The sequence below is a fragment of the Oreochromis aureus genome, linkage group 18, assembly GCF_013358895.1.
Source record: "Oreochromis aureus strain Israel breed Guangdong linkage group 18, ZZ_aureus, whole genome shotgun sequence".
NCBI classification, from domain to species: Eukaryota; Metazoa; Chordata; class Actinopteri; order Cichliformes; family Cichlidae; genus Oreochromis; species Oreochromis aureus.
In genome coordinates, this window is record NC_052959.1 from 1,973,141 (window position 1) to 1,981,648 (window position 8,508).

Consider the following 8,508-nt stretch of genomic DNA (forward strand, 5'->3'; position numbering starts at 1 on the left):
TGTGCTGAGAGCACTTACATCCACAATGATGATATGAGAATGTTACATCATGTAAAAACATATAACATTATTATTGTGAACAATGGAACAGTCCTATCATCAACTGAAATATTTGAAAATGCACTTTTGTAGTTCCTTGTAAAATACATTGTAACAGTTTTCATCACCTCCAAATCTGAGGCCATGGTCCTCAGCCGGAAAAGGGTGGAGTGCCCACTCCGGGTCAGGGACGAGTTCCTGCCCCAAGTGGAGGAGTTTATGTATCTCGGGGTCTTGTTCACGAGTGACGGGAGAAGGGAGCGGGAGATCGACAGATGGGCTGGTGCTGCGGCTGCAGCGATGCGGCTGCTGTACCTGTCCGTTGTGGTAAAGGGAGAGCTGAGTGTAAAAGGGAAGCTCTCAATTTACCGGTCAATCTACGTCCCTACCCTCGCCTATGGTCACGAGCTGTGGGTAGTAACCTAAAGGACAAGTTCGCGGATACAAGCAGCAGAAATGGGCTTCCTCCAAAGGGTGGCTGGCCTCTCCCTTAGAGATAGGGTGAGAAGTTCAGCCATCTGGGAGGGGCTCAGAGTAGAGCCGCTGCTCCTCCACATTGAAAGGAGCCAGTTGAGGTGGTTCGGGCATCTGAAAAGGATGCCTCCTGGGTGAGGTGTTCCAGCATTTCCCACCGGGAGAAGGCCCCGGGGTAGACCCAGGACACACTGGACAGATTATATCTCTCGGCCTTCCCCCAGACAAGCTGGAGGAGGTGGCTGGGGAGGGGGAGGCCTGGGATTTTCTGGTTAGACTGCTGCCCCCGCAACCTCACCCCAGATAAGTGGAAGAAGATGAATGGATGGAAAATATTGAATATTGAATAAACAATTTTGTTGTTTCAAAAGGGCACATACACTCTGTATAGGTACATACAAAGCTGAAAGTGACTCACTGGACTTCTGAGGATTTTATGTATTATATGTCTCTTAGGTATTTTTTGCACACATGTAACATGTAAGTATAGTGATGGTGTGTTTATGTTGGTGTGTTTTTGTGGTGTTTGTCTGTTGTTGTTTCCATCGTCCTAGGCAACTGGAGTTAATGTGAGACCACTTATACTGAGATGTTAGTCCCTTCCAATTAGCATCAACTCTACAAGGATGGGGATTTAAAGGAGGTGAGTAGGCATGAACCAAAACTCAATGTCTAATACTAACTATTAATAACATTTAATTCTACACAATGACAGTATATGGAAGATCTAACAGTGAAGCCAAAACGTCTCTATCACCCTCTGGGACCGGTGTCAAAATAAGACCAAAAAGTTCTAATCAGATCAAATTTCCTGAAAGATGCATTCTGCCATTATTAGTAGTTCTCATCTTGCTAATTTGGGTTCAAGGTGTCTAAGTTCTCATCAGTTAAATTTTAATTATCAACTGTAAAATTGGGATGCAACGTCATCATGACAGCTTTGATTGTCAGCTGCAGTCACGACAAGCTTGCGCATCTCTGGTCCAGGACTGCAGCTAGAACCATAACCACAGCTATCTGTTTCAAACTGACAGTGTTAGGTGTTCTACAATAAACGGGACTAACTGACAGAAGAACCTAAGGCATCGTGATTTTATTTTGGTAAGTTAAATTTGTGTTTTGAGCTAATCAATAAATTCATGTCTTTAGCGTCAGCAAGGGAAAACAACAGTGTTTGGTAGCTTTGTACATGAATGAATTTACCCTGACTAGAGAAATCACTTTGTTGAGCTGAGAATGCTAATTAAAAGTCAGTGCTCTAGTTCAGACATTAGCTCTGCTGCTCTGACTGCAGCAGGCAGCTGCTCAGTCACTACCTAATGCTATTGTTATTGTACTTTTATTATGAATATTATACTGTAAGAGCAATAGGCTGGACACTTATGCAGAGATCATAAGACTAATAAGTGACGAGTAACACTATTCTTTATAAAAGTACATAATAGAACAGCGGTCCCCAACCTTTTTTGCGCCACGGACCGGTTTATGCCCGACAATATTTTCACGGACCGGCAATGAGGTGTCGCGGATGAATACAACAAAATAAAACTAGTGCCGGTACCGAAAAAAAGAAGATTTATTCATAACACACGTGAAAAGACCCAGGAAAACCGAGTTAACGATAACAAAATAACGCTGAAAACCGATAAAAACCCTGAAAACCATACGTTTCACACCTGAGCCTCAACTCTCGCGGCCCGGTACCAAACGACTCACGGACCGGTACCGGTCCGAGGCCCGGGGGTTGGGGACCGCTGTAATAGAACATAATATTTATATTCTGAGACCAAGTCATGATATTTGATGTGTTAGGTTAAAATTGTTTAATGTTTTGATTGAAGAACAGTATGTTTTTCTCTTTTTTCCTGCAGGTGACCACGATTCAGAATCAGGACAAGAAACCTGTTCCTGGTTCATGTCATCTTAGCAACTTTGCTATTAAAAAGCACCAATAGCTCCAAGGTAAAACATTATACTATATAAGTTTTTTCTTCACTTAACAAACAGGCCACATGTTAGCTATAGACTGGAAAAAGTTAAGAAAACTTGCAAACCTGAATTCTGTCAGCTTTGAGGAGTAAACATTTGACAGTTTGTAATGACTCTTTTCTCTTTGTGATCACAGGAGCTGATTCAAATTCAGACTTCAGCATCAGCTAGTGACAGCATCATCTTATATGTCCACTCTTTATGCTGAATACACTTATTTGTTTTAATACTGGAGTAAATTTGCAATAACTCCAGTTGATAAAGTACAGAGGCTAAACTACCATATGATGTACAGTCAGCAAAACCTGCAGCTGTTCTGTTAAGAAAGACAAAAAAATCTAATGAATTTTCTAATTATGTAATTGGTTTCATTATACATATATGTGCATGTATATATACAGGGGTGCACATAAGTGGTCCGCAGGTGCGCATTCGCTGTCAAAATAAAAGACGCACACCAGATAAGAAGTTGCAACGCGCGTTTGCGTACATATAAAAGGCACTGTTTTTGTCCGCTAGAGTGGGATTTTCACGGCATATTCTGCACCACATCTCTGTGTGTTCATCATTTGTTTGAAGCCAGCTCACCTCCTGCAACCACTTTTCCGAGAATACGCGCTTCTTTTGCGGTTCGGACTCCTTCTGACATTTCTTTGGAGGTGGAGGAACACCAAAGTAATTGCTTAAAGGAGCTTCTTCGACATCTTTAAGAGTTCTAAACAAATGTCTGTCCTCCTCCAGAAAATCTTATGTACACAAACGCGCGTTGAAACCTCTTATCTGGTGCGTGGTACGTGTCTTTTATTTTGACAGCGAATGCGCACCTGCGGACCACTTATGTGCACCCCTGTATATATATATATATATATATATGTATATTATTCCCCACTCGCCCCTACAAGCGGTCTATCTTTCAAGCTCGGGTCCTCTTCCAGAGGCCTGGGAGCTTGAGGGTCCTGCGCAGTATCTTAGCTGTTCCCAGGGCTGCGCTCTTCTGGACAGAGATCTCCGATGTTGTTCCTGGGATCTGCTGGAGCCACTCGCCTAGCTTGGGAGTCACCGCACCTAGTGCTCCGATTACCACGGGGACCACCGTTACCTTCACCCTCCACATCCTCTCGAGCTCTTCTCTGAGCCCTTGGTATTTCTCCAGCTTCTCGTGTTCCTTCTTCCTGTTGCTGTCATTGGGAACCGCTACATCGATCACTACGGCCGTCTTCTCCTGTTTGTCTATCACCACTATGTCCGGTTGGTTAGCCACCACCATTTTGTCCGTCTGTATCTGGAAGTCCCACAGGATCTTAGCTCAGTCATTCCCCACCACCCTTGGGGGCGTCTCCCATTTTGACCTCGGGACTTCAAGGCCGTATTCAGCACAGATGTTTCTGTACACTATGCCGGCCACTTGGTTATGACGTTCCATGTATGCCCTGCCTGCTAGCATCTTGCACCCTGCTGTTATGTGCTGGATTGTTTCAGGGGCATCTTTACACAGCCTGCACCTGGGGTCTTACCTGGTGTGATAGACAGCAAAGAACAGCAAACAAAAATATTTTATAAAATATAATTTGCTCTTTTCTTTTAACAACAGGACCCAGATTCCATATTATTATTGACAGCTCAGTGATTCTTGAGGTAAGGGACAAAACATGTCCGCCAGATAAAACCCAATTTTGGGGTTAAAAATATGAATACAAGTGTTAACCCAACTGACTAAAAGACAAACCAAGGCAATGTTTATACAACAACATTATGATTTTGCATTTTTATACATATATATTTATTTTAAATGGTACAATACATTACCAGTACCTTAAAAATCCATTGTCCAGAAGCAGGTGTGATAATATTAAAATACAGAAAAAAAAAGAAAAGTAATGTAAAATCATCAAACATCAGCCAAACATCATGGCTCTCGTCACTAAGTATTTAAGTCAATACCTTATATAATATCAAAATATGCAACTGAAAATTTATTTGTACATATTTTTTAACTGATTAAAATTGTGTCCAGAGTTTTTGTCAACACCATCAGATTTTTTTAAAGTACAAAAAAATCAGGAATTATTGTGGGTAGCTTACACTCTGAGGACCCCTTTACCACTTCCTGTTTGATACACATGCCATGAGGCCGCTGCTGTGATAAGTTTTTTAATTTTTATTCATTTATGGCATACCTTTCTGATAAAACTCTGTGTCACAACCATAGTGCGTCAACACCACAGTCGATGTAATGCAAGGTTTAATTGGTTTTTTTTGTAAAAAGAGCTTAATGTAGGTAAGATTGTAGAGGCCATAAGCATCTGATGAAAAACAAGATGGCGTCTGTCAGAAAAACATGTGTTATGAGAGAAAGTAGGGCATTTTGTCAACACCATCAGGATTTTTGTCTGACGGTGTTGACCCTTTTTCTAATGGTGTTGACAAATGCCACAAAAGTGTGCTATTCATCAATTATATTAAGTTATTTTTATTAATATTTCAGTCATTTTACTTCCTTTGTATTTTACTGATATTTCTGCTTTACAGATGTGTCGAATATTTGCCTTATCTTGAATCTCATTGTTTATGTACGTTCACTCAGTGATGCAGTGGGCAGCTACAAATCCAGGATAGCCGCTGTTCGTTGGATTTGAACGCCCAACCTTCCGATCATGTGGCATCTACTGAGCTAGCTGTGCCCCGAGAGCTGGTCTTTAAGTGATGATGAATGAATCCTGCTTCCGGGCCCAAACTACTCTGTGTTTATTAAGCCTGTTGTGCTGTTAAAATGTTTTAATGGTTTTTATCTTGTTCTGTTTTTCTGAACAAGCCCCTAAAAACAGTCAGTGATCCCTGTTGGCCTAACCATCAGAAACCCTTGCATTAACTTTTATCAAGTGGAAAAAAAGTTAGCGTTCATCCTCCAGCTTCACTGTGTTTATGTTATGCTAACATAGCTGTGTAGCTAGCGATCACCTAGCACATCATTATATGATGTTAGTCCAACTTCAGTAACCCTACAAACATCACTGCTGTTTAGTTTTCTGTGTTGGAATTTAGGTGGAAACCAGCAAGCTAACTTCTATCTCAGCCACACTGGTCATTTTATTAAAGATGAAAGAATTTAGACAGTTAGTAACTCTCAGTGATGCCGCAGAGTTCCTTTGACTTGGGGCTCTGCAGCAGAGTTTGGACCTGGAAACGACTAATGACATCAGACTTAAAGACCGGATAGCATCTCTATTGCCTAATACATAATTGTGTTGTGAATATTCATCCTTAATCTGTATAAATGCATATGGTTCAGAAAAATTATAGTAATTACAAAATGGCACATTTCAGGCTAGAATGGCAAAAGGGAAGCTGTCAGTAGAGGAACGAAAGAGAAGGAGAAAGAAAATTAACAGCCAGCCCGAGTTGAAGAAAGAGTTTCTCATAAAGGAAAGGGAAAGATGGAGAAACAGAGTGAAAGAGGGAAAAATAAAGAACATCAGTGATCTGAAAGAAAGAGAAAAAAGGCAGAAGAGAAGGTTTTGGAAACAAGCACAGAGAAACATGAGGAGAGAAAGCACAGCAGGATCACGCAACCACAGAGAACTTTAGGAATCAAGGAGGAGCAGGCAGCTACTTGCTGGTGAACTATTAAGATGTAGAACTTGACATGAGCAAAAACAGAATTGTTATGATGTGTCTTTGTAATATTACAGAAGTTGTTAAGGTTTGATGGTTATTTTGAAAGAAATAATATCTTGTTTTCTACTAGTGTGTCACCACCACCGTCAGCACCTTGTCAACTCCATAATATGGAGTTTTTGTTTATTTTTCTCTTTTGGAGAACCATATATTTTCCTCCCTCATGATCTTCCAATAAAAATACGTAATTTTCTCAATAAATGTGTAATTTGCACACTGCTAAATATGATTGTTTCTTATAGAGATTAAATACAAGCTTCTGAAAATATGTATGACTGTAACTCTAATAATAAAAAGCCAAAACAATCTTACTTTTAAACGTGGTATAATTAGTTTGAAAACATGTGCATAAACAGTAGAACAGAGAAGCTGCTAATAGTCAAAATAGCTGAAACAACTTAATTTAAAATATATATTTTTGCATCTCTTTGTGTCTTTGTGACGGTGTTGACAAAAACCTTGCACTTCTCCAGCAAAAACATAAATTATTAAAAAATGTTACACCTGGGAGATTGTACCAAAACATGGTGAGACAGCCAAAACTTTGTGTAACAATTATATGCAAATATGTTTTTGAAAAATCAAAAAATATATTTTCGAAAATTAAAACCTGTTTTGTCCCTAATCTCAGGAATCACTGAGCTACATCCACCCCGGGGGAAAATGAGTGAGGGAGACCATCATGATAAAGCTGGGTCTGGATTACTTGGTCCAGTGATTTTTAGATACTTCCTCCCTTTCTTACATCAAAGCTGTCCTGTGTTAGATGTTTTGTTGAAAACACTGTCAAACCTAAAATGAGAATGTGGGCCCAGCTAGTGAATATGCCAGTTGTCATGACCACTGATCAACAACCACTGATCACAAACTATTGATCATTGGCCATGAGTCCCATTCACAGAGAGTTGGGGAATGGCTGCAATCACAGCATTGTAAGATGGTGACAGATGTACCCTTAGGCCCCCTCCTCGATTCAGAGATGGTCTTTCCCTTTTCACGTAAATGGCCTCCTTGACTCCGCCCTCATACCAGCGTTCCTCCCTGTCCAGGATGTTACATCCTCATCGTTGAAAGTGTCCACTGGCCTGTAGGTGTAAATAGACTGCAGAGTCCTGGCCTGACGAGGTGGCTCTGCTGTGTTGTGTCATCTTCTTAGCCAGAACTTGTTTAGTTTCCACGATGTATAAATCCTGCCAATCCTCCTGCACTTAACAGCGTACACTATGTTACTCTGTTTGTGTTGGAGGACCTGATCCTTGGGGTGGACCATTTTTTGGCACAGAGTGTTTTGGGTTTTAAAAGCCACAGAGACCCGGTGTTTAGAAAAGATGCGTCTCAGCTGCTCCGATACTCCTGACACATACGGGATCACTACAGGTTTTTGCTTGGGCAGCGGTTGTCCTTCTCTCCTGGATCGGCTGGAGCTTTCTTTAGGTGCCTTCCCAGCTTTGACAAAAGTCCAGCTGGGATAACCACATTTACTCAGGGCCTTCTTGATGTGCTGTTCTTCTGCCTCCCTGGCTGCTGTGTCAGTGGGGATGGTGTTCGCTCTGTGTTGTAGCGTCCTGATGACACCCAGTTTGTGCTCCAGTGGATGATGAGAGTCAAACCTTAGATACTGATCCGTATGCGTAGGTTTACGGTACACGTCAGCTTTCAGATGTCCCCCATTACTGATGGAAATCTCACAGTCTAAGAAGGCTAACCTGCCACTTTTCATATCCTCCCTGGTGAATTTGATGTGTTGGTCCACCGAGTTAATGTGATCCGTGAATTGTGGTACGTCCTGAAATTTGAGTTTCACCCAGGTGTCATCCACATATCTGAACCAATGGCTTGGTGGTGTTCCAGGGTAGGATAGCAAAGCCCTCTTTTCCACTTCTTCCATGTACAAATTGGCCACGATGGGTGAAACTGGGGAGCCCATGGCACACCCATGTTTCTGCCTGTAGTACTGACCCTTGTATGTGAAGTAGGTGGAATGAAGACACAGTTCCAAAAGCAAACACACTTGGTCAATGCTGAGAGTGGTCCTGTTGCTGAGGTTGGTGTCATCCTGTAATCTCTTACGAACTACCTCCAACGCTTCAGTGACTGGGATACAAGTGAAGAGCAAACCATGCACCTACCCTTGTGTGCCGGAAGGATGATAATGTAGTTGTCATTAGTTAGTGATGTGAGTGAAATTACTAAGTGTGAAATTGAACAATCACCCCGAAAAGATTCAAAGTGTAATTTTTACAGTATGAAACCACAGAAACTGTATAGGTGATGCTATATGCACACTTAATATTTTTGTTTGTTTCTTTGGTTTACATACAATCACGAGAA

General features: G+C 41.4%; 1 long non-coding RNA gene across 1 annotated transcript; it reads left to right on the plus strand.

Moving 5' to 3' along the window:
* Positions 1-1,067: 1,067 nt before the first annotated feature.
* LOC120434520 lies at positions 1,068-2,791 on the plus strand. Its single transcript, XR_005609144.1, has 4 exons — positions 1,068-1,156; positions 1,548-1,614; positions 2,385-2,475; positions 2,639-2,791. It is a non-coding gene; the product is annotated as an uncharacterized LOC120434520 (long non-coding RNA).
* Positions 2,792-8,508: the final 5,717 nt, after the last annotated feature.